The following is a 19,473-nucleotide window of genomic DNA, read 5'->3' as shown; positions in this document are numbered from 1 at the left end:
TATAAATGGGATTAAATAACATATGTCCTTTGTGATTGTCTTCTTATCTTTGGAGATGTATCTATTAAGAGCCTTTTTTCATTTTTTAATTGGGCTATTCGTCTTTTCATTATTGAGTTGTAGGAGTTCTTTATATATTCTAGATACAAGTCCATTATGCGATACAACATTTATCAGATTTTTCTACCAGTCTGTAACCTGTCTTTTCACTTTTGTGATGGTGTCCTTTGAAGCATAAAAGTATTTAATTTTGATTAAGCCCAATTTGTTTTTTCTTTGGTTACTTGTTCGTTTGTTGTCATATTTAAGAAATATTTGCCTAACTCAAAGTCATGAAGAGTGTAGTGGGTTGAACACTGGTCTTGAAAAAGACACGTCCGAGTCCTTACCTGAGGATCCTGTAAATGTGATCTTACCTGGACAGAGGGTCTTTGTAGATGTAATTAAGGAAATGATCTCGAGATGAGGTCACCCTGATTAGCATGGGCTCCAAATCCAGTGGAATGTCCTTGTAAGAGATAGAAAAAGAAAAGACTGAGAGACCTAGAAACACATGGGAGAAGGCAATGTGAAGATGGAGGCAGACTGAACTCACGTACCCTCAAGCCAAGGAACGACTAGAGCCTGAGATGCTGAAAGAGGCAAGAAAGAAGTCTCCCCTAAAACCTTTGGAGGGAGGGCAGCTGTGTGGACACCTTGATTTTAGACTTCTGGCCTCAGCTGTGAGAAAATAAATTTTTGTTGTAAGCTACCAAGTTGTCATTTGTTATGGCAGTCCTAGGAAACTAGTACAAAGAGTTGTGTAGTTACAGCTCTTACATTTTGGTCTGTGATCCATTTTGAGTAAGTTTTGCATATGCTATGAGGTAGGAGTTTAACTTCATTTTTTTGTGTGTCTAGACTATTCTTTTCCCATTAAATTGTCTTGGTATCCTTGTCAAAAATCAACTGACTGTAAATGTGAGGATTTATTTCTGGCCTCTCAATTCTGTTCCACTGGGCTATATCAGTACCATACTGTCTTAATTACTTGTAGCTTTGTAGTAAGTTTGGAACTGAAAAGCATGAGTCCCCCAACTTTATTCTTCTTCTTCAAGATTATTTTGGCTTTCCTGGGTTACTGGTATTTCCACATAAATTTTAAGATCAACTTGTTAATTTCTGCCAAAAAGGCTGTTGGACTTTAATGGGAATTGTATTGAATCTGTGGATCAGTCTGAGGAATACTGCCATCTTAGCAATATTGTCTTTCAGCCCATGAACATGGGATGTTTTTCCATTTATTTAGTTTTTTTTTTAATATTATTTCTTTCAATGATGTTGTTTCCAGAGTACAAGTTTCTTAATTTTATTTTCAGATTCTTTATTGTGTATAGAAATACAGTTGTCTTTTGTATATTGCTCTTGTACCCTGCAACTTTGTTGAACTTGTTTATTAGTACTAATAGTTTTGAATGGATTCCTGAGCATTTTCTGTATATGAGATCATGTCACCTGTGAATAGAGAGAGTTTTACTTCTCTCCAGCCTAGCCTTTTATCCCTTCCTCTTGATGAATTGACCTGAGCAGAATCTCTAGGACAGTGTTGAATAGAAGTGGTGAGAGTGGACATCCTTATCTTGTTCCTGATCTTCTGGGGAAAGCATTCAGTCTTTTATTTTAAGTATGATGCTAGCTGTGAGTTTTTCATAGATGGCCTTTATCAGTTTCAGGAAGTTCCCTTCTATCTCTAGTTCGTTGACTGGTAGCTTCTTATACATGGATAAGAAGTTCCCACCTTGGGTCCATGATGTAGCCATATAACTAGAAGGAAAGATCCCCTGGCTTTAGCCAAGGTCGTATGTTGTCGGAACTTGTCCATTCTCAAGACTTCTAAATATTGCTTTTTTATTAGTGATTCTCAAATTTGTGATTCTGGTTTTGAATTGTCGCCTAAGTTCTAATCTCTCTGACATTTGCTTATTTGATGGTTCCAATTAGCTACCAGTCTGCCATTCCAAATTCAGCACGACTTTATTCATGCATTCATTTGATTGATTCATTTACTGTACATTGAGTGCTATTCCAGACTCCAAAGGATACAAGAATATGTTTGGAGAAATGTCTGGGGTAACAATGGCTCTAACACAGAGGACCTGGCGTGTCAACAGAGGACCCTCTTGGAGATATGCAGGGGCCGTATCACGAAGATTCTGTGAGCTAAGTTCTAAGGAGTTAGAACTTTATTCTGAAAGTAGTAGTGAGCCACTGAAAGATCTGAAGCAGGAAATCAGTGTCAGATGTGAATCTTGAACAAATCGTGAGGAAGGAGAGCTGGTGTAGAATATATAGATTGATGTTGAAAATGAAGCTGGAGGTTGGGGAACTGGTAGTTCTAGCATTTGAAAAGAAAAGAAAGCCTGAAATAAGACAGTGGCAGTGGAGCTCTGGTGGCACAGTGACTAAGAGCTACAGTGAGCCATGGCTCCTAACCAAAATGTTGGCAGTTCAAATCCACCAGCTGCTCCTTGGAAACACTGTGGGGAAGCTCTACTCTGTCCTATAGGGTTGCTGAGTCAGAATTAACTCGATGACAATGTTGGTTTTTTGTTTTTTAAGTGGGGATAGATCGTAGATTTTTAGGAAGTCAAAAGTGGATAGTACTTGGTAACTGGATTATAGAGGCTGAAGGAGCAGGACAGTAACTCCATGATTCCTATGGTTTTAACTAGGCAGCCTAGGTGGTTAGGGAACAAACAGAGGGAACTGGTTTGGCAGGAAGATGAATTCATATTTGGATATGTTGGGGTACTAGCAGGACATCTACATTGGAGAAGTGTTATAGTTGTTGTTAGTTGCCATCAAGTTGATTCCGACTCATGGCGACTCCATGTGTGCAAAGTAGAACTGGGTTTTCAAGGCTGTCGTATTTCATAAGCCAGTCATCAGGCCTGTCATCCAAGGCACATCTGGGTGAGTTCAAACTGTCAACCTTTCGGTTAGTATTCGAGTGTTTTCAGCGTCTGCACCACCTTGGGAATCCTAGGCAGTTAAATGTGAGGCTGGATTCAGAGAAAAATGTTTTAGATGATAATTAATGTGAATGAGGTCACTCAAGGAATGAGCGGAGCTCGTGGTCAATGAGAGTGTAATGGAGACTATAGGATGAATAGAGGAAAGGAAACCTGAAATGAAGCTACAAGAGGTAGGAAGAAAGCTACGAGAGGCTGCTGTTACAGGCCAAAGTAGGGAAGAATTAGCTCAATTTTTCGTTATCCTCTAGTTTTCCTTTTATCTAGTACATTGTTTTAAACTTTAACATGAAATTTTTTTGTTTTGCTTTTCCCATTTGCCTCATGGTCTTTACTACCTAAGCCAGTGTTTCCTAACTTGGACATATATCAGAGTCACTTGGTGAGATTAAATGCAGGTTCTTTGGGTCCTGGTAGACCTACTGAATGAGAATCACCTGGGATGATACCTTAGAATCTGTATTTTTTAAAAAACTTCTGTGATAAAGACTTGCTCTTTACCAAGCTTGTTTCTTTGTATCCCTGATGCCAGCTAACCTATATTTACTAGTCCCTTTGCTGTTGGGGATGGCCATATGATTGGGATCTTTCCATAGGAAATTAAGCAGAAGTGTTGAGTGTCACTTTATCCACTGCAAATACGAAGCCCCCTTGATCGATCCTCTCTCTTCCCCACCTGCTGTCTGGCAGTTGTATGTATGACAGAGCAACATTGGAAACGAGGGGTCAAATAGAGCTGAGCATCTGTCAGCCTGCGTCGTCTCCACCCTCCTCAAACTGATCGTTAACACTGATTTTGGTCTTTCTGTATGCAGGGATTAAAAATAAACTATTGTGTTATGCCACAGTTTTGGAATTTGCGTATTATACCATCCATTGTTACATTAGCCAGTATGGTTTCTTAGATTACTATTAAAGGATCAGAGTTTGGGAACCATGGCCCTTTGTCTATGCCATTTGTATTTTTAAACTCATTTATATGGTAGGGTAGTCTTCAGTTTCAAACAATGTATTGCATTAGGCAAATCTGCTGCAAAGACCTCTTTAAATTATTAAAAAACAAAGATGTCACTTTGGGGACTAAGGTGCACCTGACCCAAGCCATGGTATTTTCATTTGCCTCATATACATGTGAAAACTGGACAATGAATAAGGAAGGCTGAGAAAGAATTGATGCCTTTGAAGTACGGTGTTGACGAAGAATATTTAATATACCGTGAACTGACAGAAGAGCAGACAAATATGTCTTGGAAGAAGTAGCAACCAGAATGCTCCCTAGAAGCGAGGATGGTGAGATCGTGTACTTCTGGCATGTTATCAGGAAGGACCAGTCCCTAGAGAAGGATATCATGCTTGGTAAAGTAGAGTGTCAGCAAAAAAGAAGACCCTCAACAAGATCGACAGACACAGTGGCTACAACAGTGGGCTTAAACATAGCAAGGGTTCTGAGGATGGCACATTACTGGACAGTATTTCATTCTGTTGTACATAGGGTCGCTGTGAGTTGGAACTAACTCGATGGCACCTGATGACAATAGTCTTCAGTTGTTGACTTACAGGGACTGCAGGTAAATATTGTGTTTTTTTCTGTAATAATTTTAATGGAAATGGTTTTGTTAACATCCTGATAATTTTATTAAATGACAAACATTTGCATGCTTACTGCCTCCTGGTCTTTGATGCTGGAGATACATCTATATATAAAACAAAGGGTCTGCCTTCTGGTATGGAATAAGGTGGACTCAGATAAGGGCAAGTGTCTTACCTGTACTTTGGAGCGCCAAGGGAGAAGTGGCTAATTGAACCCAAGGTGGAGTGGGTGGAGTCCTTCTCGATGTTTATATCCCTTTTGTAATATTGTTCTCTTTTATACTTGTGGACAGGAGTCATACATAACCTCTTTAAAATATCCCTTTAAACGAAAAAAAAAACAAACCTGCTTCCATTGAATTGATTCCAACTCCTAGTGACCTTATAGGACAGAGTTTCCAAGGAGCGCCTGGTGGATTCCCTTTAGAAGATCAAAAACCACAAGGACATGTTTGGTAGATTTGTGTTCCGTGGGGTGTGCCGAACATGTACCTTTTCTTAATCTCCATCACTAAGAAAATTATTTAAGAGAACTATAAATTTTAGTCTTGATGCAGATTATATTGTTAAATGTTGCCTGCAATTAACAAAGAAAAAAATGTAAAGAAAACCTTATTGATGATATTTACTCTTTCCCTCTTCCTTTGTAGGGAAATTTTGGATTGGGAATGGTGAAAGTCAGAAAGAACCTACTTTCTTCATAAACATGGTATGCGAAATCTGTGTAAGTTCCATAGGGTAAAATCACACAATTAATCAAACAGGACTTGGAAAGATCTATCTATCTGTCTTGACAAACCCATGGCTGTCCAGTTGATTCTGACATGACGACTCCATGTGTGTAGAGTAGAACTGCACCCTGTAGGATTTTCTCGGATGTAGTCTTTATGGAAGCAGATCGCCAGGTTTTTCTTCCGTAGTGCCACTGGGTGGGTCCGAACCTCCACCCTTAAGGTTAGTAGCTGTGTGTGTGTGTGTGTGTGTATGCATGCATGTGTGTGTGTAGATGGGTGCATTTGTATATGAATAAACAAGAGTCTTCTATATTGCATAGTTCTCTAAATACTTAAGGATTTCCCCCAGTTTTGAAAGCTTACACGCTAGGCAGTGTGTGGTTGCAGTGTCAAACTGGATCGTTACCAGCGTGTGGAAAGTGTTCCCAGGAGAACTATAAAAGGCTGAGCAAGTGAGAGCCACAACCTGGAGAAATAGGCGTGGCATGTTCTTGGAGTTTGTTGGACTTGTTTGTTAACAACAGTTGGCTTTTAAAGGATATGTAAGCGACTGCAGCGTCAGTAGGGTTGAAACCAGGTGACTAGATCCAAGTAGCAAGTGTAATATTAGTTAGGCAAGACAGATAATTAGCCTAATCCGAGGTACGAGCAAGTAGTTAGAAACTAGCGTGTCTGTGAGAGCCTGCAGGATTCAAATAGGGAAGATGTCTGGGATCAAGAGACTTGAGTAAACGAGGCCAAGGAGCTATGTGACCTTGCAGACATTTTCATGTGATCTTGTAGCAGGGACACTGAGAGAGAACCTGGTTAGAGTATTTCCTAATAGAGAAGCTAGTCAAGGGGGAAAATGAAATATGGGCCGTATGTCCTATAGAAATGTTTCTGTGTGATTGTGTATATGTTCAGTAACGGCGAATCTACTCACTTAACAATGGATGAACTTGTTATTTTAAAGACACTTACTGTAAATGATTTAAAATATGAAGTCCTTTAATAGAATAAGTTATCTTTTAGCTTATCTTTTATCATAAAACTGAATTTCTGTATATCACCTTCACTTAAATTTAGGTGCTCTGACGGTTTGACTGTTAGAGTTGATCACTACAGAGACTATTTTGCATGTTCTCATGAATTACTGGAGTCCTGGTGCCATAGTGTTTAAGAACCCAGCTGCTAACCAAAAGGTCAGCAGTTTGAATCTACCAGCCACTCCTTGGAAACGCTGTGGGGCAGTTGTGCTCTGTCCTGTTGGGTCGTTATGAGTCAGAATCGACTCGACAGCCTCAAGTTTCAGGTTTGGTAAGTTATTGGCTTTAGAACCACCTATGTATTAGCTGTTGAACTGTTGCTTTTTAAATGTTCGTAATTAACTCGTTTGTATTTTCTCCTTACTGACAATATTTCACCTTCTAAGGCTTACAGATTCAATTAATTTTTTTTTTTTTTTAAGGCTTACAGATTCAATTAATGTCAAATGAGCTCCTTACCTGCTCACCTTGTGCCTCTCTTTGCTCCTTGGAGCCGCAGTTCTGAACTTGAAATTTCTTTTCTCTGACCACAGTTTCTTTCATTCTTGGTTCTTCCAGTGAACCTGAGCTTTGCTGTATTAAGCCTACTTCACTTAGTCGCTCGGTTCAGTTTGGCCACAAACTGACCTCTGGAGAAGCCTTGACCTTTTGATTTGCACAGTCCTGGTTAGAGCAGTGTTTTTCAAAGTGTATGCACTGCTAAAGGGGCAAGGTGGGCAAACCTCACCTTTGTCATTTCCTTGTCACCACTTACATGGCACTTTGTCTCTCTTACCCTGACCACCCAGAGTTAAACTAGACCTCATCCCTGGCCACCTAGGGCCAGGTCATTGGGTACCAGCCGTAGGCTCAGAAGTCTGCACAACTTCCATCACTTCAGACCAGCTGGCCCCTCTCTCTCTCTCTCGTCCCCTAGGACTAGCCTGTGTAGCCTTTCTCTGTCACCCAGCTGCCCAGACCTGGGTCTTCACAAATCTCTGTCCTGCTAGCCCCTGCTGGCTTATTGCCCCCTGGGTTTGCTAATTCTCTATAACTGCTTACAAAATTCACAGAAACTTTTTAATTTGTTGTTGTTGTGTGCTGCTGAGTTGATTCCAACTCAGAGCAACCCTTTTGACAGAGTATAACTGCCCTATAGGGTTTCCTAGGCCATAATCTTTACGGGAGCAGATTGCCAGGTCTTTTCTCCTGCGGAACCACTGGGTGGGCTCAAACCACTGGTTAGCAGCAGAGAGCTTAACCATTGTGCCACTAGGGCTCCTTTACTTGTACCTACATTTACCCATTTGTTATAATAAGAAAGAATACAAGCAAAGAAAGACTTCAGATAAGGTCTGGGAGAGGGCCTTGTGGCGCAGCGCAGAGACAGTCTCTGACTTTCATCTTTATCCTCCCATCTTGTCAGCTGGGGATTATGTGCCTGATGATTTTATACATGATGTTAGTTGATGAGGACTGAGGAGGGATGGCAGGAGCTGAGACTGGGGGAGGAAGAGTATATAGGGGCAATTCTAAACTAAGGGGCTTGAAATTTATTCTTACAGCTGTGGGGTGGTAGCCATTGGAAACGTTTATTTAGAGTTTTGTCGTTCAATTTGAGCCTTTAGGAACTGACTTTGCAAAGACTGGGCTCTGAATGCTTAGAGATGGCAGTGACAAATCACAGGTTCAAAGAGGAAGGTGAATCTGCCTTTTTCTCTGGAATTGGTCCTTCATTCTTTTGGGCAGTTAAAAGCTGTTTGTATCCAAGAAGCTACTTCCTTGCAAGCATGAAATATTTACAAATTTATGACAGAGTGATGTATAGTATGTAGAGAGGGAATCATGAGAGCTCTCTGTGAGGTTTGTGCAGCAACAGTTTGAGAAAACCACTATTAAAGGAGACCCCGGCTGGTGCAAATGGTTAACGTGCTCAGCTCCTAACGGAAAGATTGGAGGTTGGAGTCCACCCAGAGGTGCTTTGGAAGAAAGGCCTGACAATCTTCTTACAAAAAAAAAGCCGTCGAAAACCCTGCGGAGCACAGCTCTGCTCTGACATACGTGGGGTTGCCATGAGTTGGAATTGACTGGACAGCAACTGGTGTTTTGGTTTGTTACAGGCTGAACAGATTGCTTATTGTTTGTGTATATGTTTGTGTATATGTTTGTGTATATGGAGTGTATATGGAGTGTATATGGTGTGTACTGAAAGCCTAAACATCCTCTGGCATCTTATTTATTTTTGACTGTTCAAGGAAGGCTGGGCTGATAATAGCATTGCCTTTTAGTAGTTGACATAACAGGGAAGTGTTTGGCCTTTTACTTCCCTGGAACCCACAGCTTTTTTTGTTGTTTTTTTTTTAAACCATAGGTAAGCTAGGTAAGAGGCTTTGTACTTGCTTCTTAGAAGAAATTTAAGAGCAGTAAATTGACTGCCTTCAAATTTTTGCTACCAGTTCTTCACAGAAGTACAAAATGCAGAACCCTGCCTGATTCCTTTGTAAACAATCCTTGTGATTGTCAGCTTGCCAAGGGATGCTTTTTTCTTTTGAGTAATTTCTGGGGAATACCTTGCTTTGGATCACCCGTAGTTATTGCCCAAAGTTGCCTTCGGGAACGCAGGTGCTCTTTTCCCCCCTTATTCATAAAACCATTAAATTCTACTTTTTTCAGGAATTTAACATTGTTTTCATTGAACTGATGTAAGTTAAAATTGAAACGGTGAGAGAATTTACCTATTTAGTCTTGAGCTTAAAATTTCCCAAAGAGTAGGAGCCATAGTTTTGCCCTCCACCAAACATAGAACAAGTAATTTTGAATGTATGGACATGATTATGTCATGGCCTTTCTAAATACAAAATACAACCTTCACTTAGAACATTGAGTACTTTGATAATATCTTTACTGATATTGGTGAGAATGTAGTGAAATTGGTCCCATTATAGTTTTTTCTATTTGCCTTTTTTTTTTTCAGTTATGTTTTAGGTGAAAGTTTACAGAGCAAATTAGTTTCTCATTAAAGAATTAATAGACAAATTGTTTTAGGACATTGGGTGCCAACCCTTTGATGTGTCGACACTCTCCCCTTCACGCCGGGTTCCCTGTTTCCATTTGTTCACTTGCCCGTCCCTTCCTGCTTTCTTTATCTTTGCTTTTGGGCTGGTGTGTTCATTTAGTCTCATAAACATGGTTAAATCATGCAGCCAGTTCCTCAGGTGTGTTATCGTCTGCCATATAGACTTGTCTCATCTTTGGCCTAAGAGGGAGCCTCTGGAGTACTTTTGTACCGAGTTAAAAGGGTATCCGGGGGCCATAGGCTTGTGGTTTCTCAAGGTTCTGTCAGACCAGCAAGTCTGGTGTTTTTTTGTGTGTTTGAATTTGAATTTTGTTCTACATTTTTCTCCTGCTCTGTCCAAGGACCCTGTATTGTGATTCCTATCAAAGCAGTTGGTGGTGGAAGCCGGGCACCATCTAGTTGTTCTGGGCTCAGCCTGGCAGAGATTGTGGTAGTTGTGGTCTATTAGTCCTTTGGACTAATCTTTCCCTTGTGTTTTGTTTTTTTAATAGACTGAGGTAATCCTGTTTATTTGTCTACATGTTTATGGTGTCTCCCTGTACTGGAGTGTGAACTTTAAGAGGACAGGGACCATGTGTCTTTTATATATTGCTGTATCCCTGTCATGGATTGAATTATGTCCCCCTCAAAAATGTATGTGTTTACTTGGTTAGGCCATGATTCCAGTATTGTGTGGTTGTCCTCCATTTTGTGATTGTAATTTTATGTTAAAGAGGATTAGGGTGGGATTTTAACACCCTTACCAGGTCACATCCCTGATCCAGTATAAAGGAAGTTCCCCAGGGATGTGGCCTGCACCACCTTTCATCTCTGAAGAGATGAAAGGGAAGTAAGCAGAGAGTTGGGGACCTCCTACCACCAAGAAAGCAGTGCCAGGAGCAGAGCTTGTCCTTTGGACCCAAGGTTCCTGTGTGAGATGCTCCCAGACCAGGGAAAGACTGATGACAAGGACCTTCCTCCAGAGCTGACAGACAGAGAAAGCCTTCCTCTGGATCTAGCGCCCTGAATTTAGACTTGTAACCTACTAGACAGTGAGAGAATGAATTTCTTTTTGTTAAACCTGTGCACTTGTGGTATTTCTGTTACGGCAGCACTAGATGTCTGAGACAATCCCTATCACCTATTATAGTGCTTTGTGTATAGTGGACACTCAAGTCATTGCTGAATGAATTCTGATCTGGTGTGGCTTACATGATATCCTGACATATATTAAAAAAGCACCTCAGGTTATTTTGATGTGCACTCCCATGGTTGAGAAACCTTGGTCTATCTTCCCTCTCTAATCCGCGTGAGATATAGAAGATATCACTCTTGAAATTTGTAATCTCATTTCCCTAGTAGGAAAAGTTTAATTTGGTAATGTTATTCAGGTGTTGTTTGTAGGTGGAACTCAGAATGGACAATTGCTTTCCATCATCAAATAATTAAGTTTAGGAAAGGTGGGAAGATAGACCTAAAATTGAATTTATTCCTTTTTTTTTTTTTTTTTGGTAAAAAAAAAAAAAAACAGTCAAGGTTAGACTTCTTAGATGGTTTTCCTTCAAAACACTACTTCTCAATGTTGGGTAGGTTAAGATTTTGCTTCTGGGGGACATTTTGACGTCTGGAGACGTTTTAGATCCCTTGTGGTCAGTGGTTAAGTGATCAGCTGCTAACCAAGAGGTCATCAGTTCAAACCCAGCCCCTCTGTGGGAGAAGGATGTGGTAGTCTGCTTTTGTAAAGACTAAAAAAAAAGACTACAGCCTTGAAAACCTGATGGGACAGTTTTACTCTATCGTATAGGGTCACTATGAGTCGAAATGGTCTCCACTGGCAATAGGCTTTTTAGTTTTAATTTAAATATGCACATATCTTACATTTTAAAGACTTGTTTGTATATGTAAGTCAGTAGTTTTCAAAGTGTAGTCCTTGAACCCTTAGGAGTAAAACCTGTTCATATTAATACTAAAATATTATATGCCCTTTTCTCTTTGATGTTTGGATGAAAGATACAAAAGCAATGCTGAGTAAAACAGCTGATACCTTAGCAGGAAATCAAGGCAGTGGCACTGAATTGTCTAGTAGTGTGTATTCTTCTCTGTCATGAATACTTCATGTCATACAGTTAAAAAAAAAAAAACCTCATTTCTCCTTCAGATTCTTTTTCAGTACAAATTAAATTTTACTCTACTTGGCTCTAGAGTATCTGGGTGATAAAATGGGTATGTGCTGCAGAGGAAAAGAATTTGTGTGATTGAGTTGCTAGCTCAGCTACCCTCCTCCCCATTTTCATGTAATATCTTCTTTAATTGAAAGAACAACTGAAAAACCATGGTTATTCAGACTTGGGTATTTGACAAACATTTCTTTGAAAATGAACAAAATGAACTTGTTACTAATAAAATTGGAGCTTTCAGGCAAAAATTAGAATTTGGGGAAATCTGTATGGGCCACCTTGAGCTTGATAGCATTCTAGTAAAGATATTTGTGGTAATAATGATAGTAATAGTGATATTATATAATGAACTGTGTCAACATTTGGAAGAACTGAATAACTCGGTAAACCAACATTTTCCAGATGGCGTTACGAAATCACACGTAGGTAAAGATCCCATGCAAAGAGCACGTTAGACAAATGGATTTTGTATGTGTGTGTGGTAAAATACGTATAACAAAACATTTGGCATTTCAACCATTTGTATGTGTACAATTCAGTGACATTTATTACATTCACCATACTGTGCAGTTGTCATCCCTATCCATTTCCAAATTTTTTTGTTATCATCCTTAACAGAAACTCCGTACTCCTTAAGGAATAACTTTCCATTTTCCCCTCCCACCTGCCCTTAGTAAGCTCTAATAAACATTGATCTCTATGCATTTGCCTGTTCTAGGTATTTTATATAGGTGGGTCATACAATATTGTCCAGTGGTGTCTGACTTAGTTCACTCAGTATAATCTTTTCAAGGTTCATCCATGTTTTAACATGTATCAGAACTTCATATTTCTTCATGGCTGAATTACTGCATTGTATGGATTTCCCACATTTTATCCATTCATCTGTTGATGGATACTTAGGTTGTTTCCACTTTTTGGCAGTTGTTAATACTGCTTCCCCCACGTGTCTGTCATTTTGTCGTACTGTGGGGGCTTGCATGTTGCTGTCATGCTGGAAGCTCTGCCACTGGTATTCAGATACCAACAGGGTCACCCATGGCAGGCAGGTTTTAGTGGAGCTTCCAGACTGAGACAGACTAGGGAGAAGGACGTAGTGGTCTATTTCTGAAAAGAATTAGCCAGTGAAAACCTTATGGATAGCAGTGGAACATTGTCAGAGACTGTCCCAGAAGATGAGCTGCCTCCTCAGAGTAGAGTTAACTTGATGATGTGGATCGAGTCAAGCTTTTAGAACCTTCATTTCCTGATGTGGCACGACTCAAAATGAGAAGAAACAGCTGTGAACATCCATTAATAATTGGAACCTGGAATGTACAAAGTATGAATCTAGGAAAATTGGAAATCATAAAAAACAAAATAGAACACGTAAGCATCAATGTCCTAGGCATTAGTGAGCTGAAAAGGACTGGTATTGGCCATTTTGAATCGGACAGTCATATGGTCTGCTGTGCCAGCAGCAACAACCTGAAGAGGAATAGCATTGCATTCATCATCAAAAAACATTTCAGGATCTATCCTGAAGTACAATGCTGTGGGTGATAGGATAATATCCATACGCCTGCAAGGAAGATCAGTTAATGTGACCCACTTTTCAAATTTACGCACCAACCACTAAGGTCAAAGACGAAGAAATTAAAGATTTTTTACCAACTTCTGCAGTCTCCAATTGATTGAACATACAATCAGGATGCATCGATAATTACTGGTGATTGGAATGCAAAAGGTGGAAACAAAGAAGGATTGGTTGTTGGAAAATATGGCCTCGGTGATAGAAACGACCCTGGAGATGGCAGGATAGAATTTTGCGAGACCAATGACTTTTTCATTGCAAGTATCTTTTTTGAATAACATAAGTGGCGATTATACACCCGGGCCTCACCAGATGGAATACACAGGAATCAAATCAACTACATCTGTGTAAAGAGATGATGGAGAAGCTCAGTATCATCAGTCAGAACAAGACCAAGGGCTGACTGCAGAACAGACCATCAACTGTTCATATATAAGTTCAAGTTGAAGCTGAAGAAAATAAGAACAAGTCCAAGAGAGCCAAAGTACAGACTTGAATATATCCCACCTGAATTTAGAGACCATCTCAAGAATAGATTTGACACATTGAACACTAATGACTAGACAAGTTGTGGAATGACATCAAGGACATCATACGTGAAAAAAGCAAGAGGTCATTAAAACAACAAGAAAGAAAGAAAAGACCAAAATGGATGTTAAAAGAGACTCTGAAACTTGCTCTTGAACATCAGGTATCTAAACCAAATGGAAGAAGCGATGAAGTAAAAGAGCCGCACAGAAGATTTCAAAGGGTGGCTCCAGAAGACAAAGTAAAGTAACCTGGAGTTAGGAAACCAAAAGGGAAGAACATGCTGGACGTTTCTCAAGCTGAAAGATCTGAAGAAAAAATTCAAGCCTGGAGATGCAATATTGAAGGCTTCTTCTACAAGGAACATATTAGGTAACACAGGAAGCATCAAAAGACAATGGAAGGAATACACAGAGTCACTGTACCAAAAAGAATTGGTCAACAGAACCGATGGTACTGAAGGAAGAGGCTCAAGCTGCACTGAAGGTATTGGCAGAAAAACAAGGCTCCAGGAATTGATGGACTACCAGTTGAGATGTTTCAACAAACAGATGCAGTGCTGCAAGTGCTCACTTGTCTATGCCAAGAAATTTTGGAAGACAGCTTCTTGGCCAGCCAACTGGAAGAGATCGGTATTTGTGCTCCTTCCAAATAAAGGTGATCCAACTGAATGCAGAAATTATCCAACAGTATTATTAATATCACACGCAAGTAAAATTTTGCTGAAAATCATTTAGAATGAGGTGCAGCAGTATATCAACAGGGAACTGCCAGAAATTCAAGCCAGATTCAGAAGACGAGGTGGAAAGAGGGATATCATTGCTGATGGCAGATGAATCTTGGTTGAAGTCAGAGATAACCAGAAAGATGTTTACCTCTGTTTTACATTAACTGAGCAGAGGCATTTGACTGTGTGGATTATAACAAATTATGGATGATGGCCAAGGATGGGAATTCCAGAACACTTAATTGTGCTTATGAGGAATCCGTACATAGATAAAGAGGCAGTCGTTGGAACTGAACAAGGGGATACTGCGTTGTTCAAAGTCAGGAAAGATGTGTGTCAGGGTTGTATGCTTTCACCATATTTATTCAATCTGTATGCTGAGGAAATAATCCAAAAAGATGGACTATATTAAGAAGAATGAGGCAACAGGATTGGAGGAAGACTCATTAAACAATCTGCAATATGCAAATGACAAAACCTTGCTTGCCGAAAGTGAAGAAGACTTGAAGCACTTATTGATGAAGATCAAAGACTACAGTCTTCAGTATGGATTATACCTCAACATAAAGAAAACAAAAATCCTCACAACTGGGCCAGTAAGCAGCATCATCATAAACAGAGAAACAATTGAAGTTGTCAAGGATTTCATTTTACTGGATCCATAATCAACACGCATGGAAGCAGCAGTCAGGAAATCAAAGGACACATTGAGTAAATCTGCTGCAAAAGACCTTTTTAAAGTGTTAAAAAGCAAAGATGTCACCTTATAGACTAAGGTGGGCCTGACCCAAGCCATGGTGTTTTAAATTGCATCTGCATGCGAAAGCTGAACAGTGAATACGGAAGACTGAAGAAGAATCAATGCCTTTGAATTAATGGTGTTGGCGAAGAATATTGAGTATACCATGGACTGCCAGAGGAACGAACAAATCTCTCATGGAAGAAGTACAACCAGAGTTCTCCTTGGAAGCAAGGATGGCAAGACTTCTCTCATGCTTTGGATATGTTATCAGGAAGGATCAGTCCCTGGAGAAGGACATCACGCTTGGTAAGGTGGATGGAGGGTCAGTGAAAGAGAGGAAGACCCTCAACGAGGTGGATTGACACAGTGGCTGCAACAATGGGCTCAAACATAGCAACAATTGTTAGAATGGCACAGGACTACACAATTTTTCGTTCTGTTTTCCATAGGGTCACCATTAGTTGGAACCAACTCGATGGCATTTAACAACAACAACAATAATAATGCTCCAGTGAACATTGGTAAGCAGGAAACTAAGACCCTGAGTCTTAGGCTGGGTGTTCTAGAGAAGCAAATCCAGTAAAGCGGATAAGTACATATAGAGAGAGATTTGTGTGAAGGAAATGGCTGATGTGGTCGTAGAGGCTGGAACATCCTAAATCCGTGGATTAGGCTGGAGACTTCTCATGAATCACATAGCGGCAGGGCTGGGGAACCCAAAATGGGCAGGCAAGATGGCAGGTAAGCTGCTAGCTCAAGTCCCAATAACTGGAGGTCAGACAAACAGGAGCCAGCTGCAGAGTCCAGAATGAGCAAAAGTCCATGAGCCTTGCCAGAAAGTCTACCTATATTGGTTGCAGGCCACACCCCCAAGGAAACTCCCTTTCAACTGATTGGCGACTCACAGCAGATCCCATCATTGAGATGATTACATTACATCAGATCTTATCATGGAAGTGATTACATCATTATACGACTGCCAAACCACTGAAAGTCACGGCCCAATCAATTTGAAACACAACCATAATGATCACACCCTGCTTTCAAGTCTTTTGGGTAGGTATATACCTAACAGTGCAACGGCGGAGTCATATGGTAATTCTGTTTAACTTTATGAGGAACCACCAAACTTTTCCACAGCAACTACACCATTTTACATTCCCACCAACAATTGATTAGGGTTCCAATTTTTCCATATCCTTGCCAACACTTCTTATTTTCCATTTTTTCTGGTAATAGTTATCCTAGTGAGAGTGAAGTGGTATTGTGGTTTTGATTTGCGTTTCCCTAATGATTAATGACGTGTCAAGCATCTTTTTTCCCTTAAGTTAAATTATTTTTTTGTTTATTGTACTTTAGGTGAAGATTTACAGAGCGAACTAGTTTCTCATTTAACAATTAATACACATACTGTTCTGTGACATTGGTTGCCAACCCCACGACGTGTCAACACTCTCCCCTTCTCAGTCTTGGGTTACCCATTACCAGCTTTCCTGTCCCCTGCTGCCTTCTTGTCCTTGCCCCTGGGGTGGTGTGCCCTGTTAAGTCTCCTTTTGTTTTATGGGCTTGTTTAATCTTTGGCTGATGGGTGAACCTCAGGAATGATGACTTCATTACTGAGCTAAAAGTGTGTCTGCGGCCATACTCTAGGGGTTTCTCCAGTCTCTGTCAGGCCAATAAGTCTGGTCTTTTTTTGTGAGTTAGAATTTTGTTCTGCATTTCTCTCCAACTCTGTCTGGAACCCTCTGTTGTGATCCCTGTCAGAGCAGTTGGTGATGGTAGGCGGGTACCATCTAGTTGTGCTGGACTCAGTCTGGTGGAGGCTGTGGTAGTTGTGTTCCATTAGTTCTTTGAGTTAATCTTTCCCTTGTGTCTTTGGTTTCCTTTATTCTCCCTTGTGTTGAGCATCTTTTTATGTGCTTATTGACTGTTTGTATGTTCTTTAGAGAAATGTCTGTTCAAATCCTTTGCCCATTTTTAAATTTGGTGGTTTGTTTTTTGTTGTTAAGTTGTAGGGTTTTTTTTTTTTTTTTTAATATTCTGGGTACTAAACCCTTATCAGATACATGGTTCCTAAATATTTTCTCGGATTCTGTAGGTTGTTTCTTAACTTCCTTGATAAAATCCTTTGGAAGTTTTTACATTTGGAGAACTGGATTTATCTGTTTTATCTTTTGTTACGAATGCTTTTGGTGTTATATCTTAGAATCCACTGTCGGAAACTGGATCCCAAAGCGTGTTTTATTCTTAGCATTTTAAGCTTTTAGTTCTGACATTTAGATCATTGATCTATTTTGAGTTAATTTTCATACATGGTGTGAGGTATGGGTCCAATGTCATTCTTTTGCATTCTTTTTCTCAGCACCATTTATTAAAAACTATTCCCCAATTGAATGCAATTGGCACCTTGTAAAAAAATCAGTTGACCGTAGAAAATGAATTTATTTCTGGACTCCCAATTCTATTTAATTTCTTTATATCTTTGTCATTATAAAAAAAAATAAAAAAAGTCATTATACCAGCACCAAATTGTTTTGATTACTGTAGCTTTATACTAGTTTTTGAAATAGAGAAGTTTGAGTCCTCTTTGTTTTTATTTTTCAGGGTTGCTTTGGCTATTCGGAGCCCCTCGCAGTTTCATATGAATTCAAGGATTGAGTTTCCCATTTCTGCCAAGAAACTGTTGGAATTTGTGTAAGGATTGCATTGAATCTGTTGATTGGTTTGAGTAGTATTGACATTTTAACAATATTAAGAACGTGGAATGTGTTTTCATTTATTTAGGTGTTTAATTTCTTTCAGCAATGTTTTATGGTGTTCAGTTAAAAGTCTTTGTCCTCCCTGGCTAAATTAATTCCTAGGTATTTTATTCTTTTAGATGTTTTTGTCTATGAAATAGTTCTCTTTTTTTTCCTTGCCTCTTTAAAATAGTTTTTTTTGTTGTTGCTGAGAGTATATGCAGCAAAATATACACCAATTCAACACTTTCTGCGTGTACAATTTAGTGACACTGATTACATTCTTTGAATTGTGCAAGCATTCTCACCCTCCTTTTCTGAGATAATCCTCCCCCATAAACATAAACCCTAAGACTCCTACCTAATCTTTTGAATCGTGTTGTCAGTTTGATCCCACATAAATAAGTCTTCAAAGAACATAATGCTCAAGGCATTCTTTACTAGTTAAGCTAAAGTATTGTTTGGTTTTAAGAAGACTTCAGGGGATATTTTTGGTTTTAGGTTTAAAGGTTATCTTAGGGTAGTGATTTCAGAAGTTTGTCCATCCCCCATGGCTCCACAAAGTCTGGAGTCTCTGAGATTTGAAGTTGTGTTCTGCATTTTTCCCACTTTTGATCAGAATTCTTCTGTAGAATCTTGGATCAAAATGTTCAGTAGTGCTAGTCAGGCACCATCCAGTTCTTCTGGTCGCCTGGCAAATGAGAGAGTTGTTCATGGACGCAATTATCCATGCATTCCATTTCCACCTCCTGTGCCTGACTCTCCTTCTTCTCTTTCTCCTGGCAAATAGTTACCAGTTGTTGTGCCTTGGATGGCAGATTGTAAGCTTTGAAGACCCCAGCCACTACACAGCAAACAGGAAGGTAGAACAAAAGCACTGAACACAGTATTAGGCCAGTTAACTTGGATGTCCCATGAAACCATGACCCTAAACTTCTGAACCAAGGAACCAAATCCCAGGAGGTATTTGGTTGTACAGAAGCAGCCTTAGCAGCTCCTCTCTTTTTGTCGTTGTTTTGTTGTTTTTGTAAACATATCTGTTGCACAACTTTTGCCAATTCAGCTTTTTACAGGTATGCACCTTAATGACAGCAGTTTCATTAATTGGCTGTGTAACTTTGACTTTAACGAATATAATTTTTCCATCTCCGTAACCCAAACCTTGGTTCCTTATAAGCAGTAACCCTCTTTTTTCCCCTGCTTCCTGCCCCAGTAGCCACTAAGGAACTTTGGTCTCTATGCTTTTGCCTTTTCTTATCTTTTTCTATAAGTGAGGTCATACAATATTTATCTTTTTATGATCGACTTGTTTCACTCAGCATAATGTCTTTAAGCTCCATCCATATTAAAGCATGTATCAAGACTTCATTTCTCTTACTGACTGAATGGTATTCCATTGTATGTATGCACCACATTTTTGTTTATACATTCATCTGTTGATGGGCATTTAAGTTGTTTTGGCTGTTCTAAATAGTGCTGCAATATACATTGGTGTACAAGTCTCTCTTTGAGTCTCTTTTTTAAAGTCTTTGTGGTATATGCCTAGGGGTGGAATTGCTAGGTTATCTGATAGTGTTTTGAGGAACTGCTA

The 19,473-nt window shown here is 39.6% G+C and overlaps 1 protein-coding gene and 2 long non-coding RNA genes across 3 annotated transcripts in view; 2 read left to right on the top strand and 1 right to left on the bottom strand.

Annotated features, from left to right (window-relative positions):
• The window catches only part of LOC126068361 (uncharacterized), a 515,560-nt gene that overhangs the window by 368,088 nt on the left and 127,999 nt on the right, over window positions 1-19,473 (bottom strand). The window lies entirely within an intron of this gene.
• Window positions 1-19,473, top strand: part of LOC126068310 (ral guanine nucleotide dissociation stimulator-like) — a 1,065,244-nt gene that overhangs the window by 1,017,095 nt on the left and 28,676 nt on the right. The gene's annotated exons all lie outside the window — the stretch shown is intronic.
• On the top strand, window positions 3,122-17,769 carry LOC126068372 (uncharacterized). The gene is made up of 3 exons (XR_007515657.1): window positions 3,122-4,579; window positions 5,252-5,310; window positions 17,749-17,769. It is a non-coding gene; the product is annotated as an uncharacterized LOC126068372 (long non-coding RNA).

This window comes from Elephas maximus, chromosome 27 (assembly GCF_024166365.1).
Source record: "Elephas maximus indicus isolate mEleMax1 chromosome 27, mEleMax1 primary haplotype, whole genome shotgun sequence".
In the NCBI taxonomy this organism is placed as follows: domain Eukaryota; kingdom Metazoa; phylum Chordata; class Mammalia; order Proboscidea; family Elephantidae; genus Elephas; species Elephas maximus.
The sequence above is the reverse complement of the archived record's forward strand: the minus strand, read 5'-3'. Positions and strand labels throughout refer to the sequence as shown.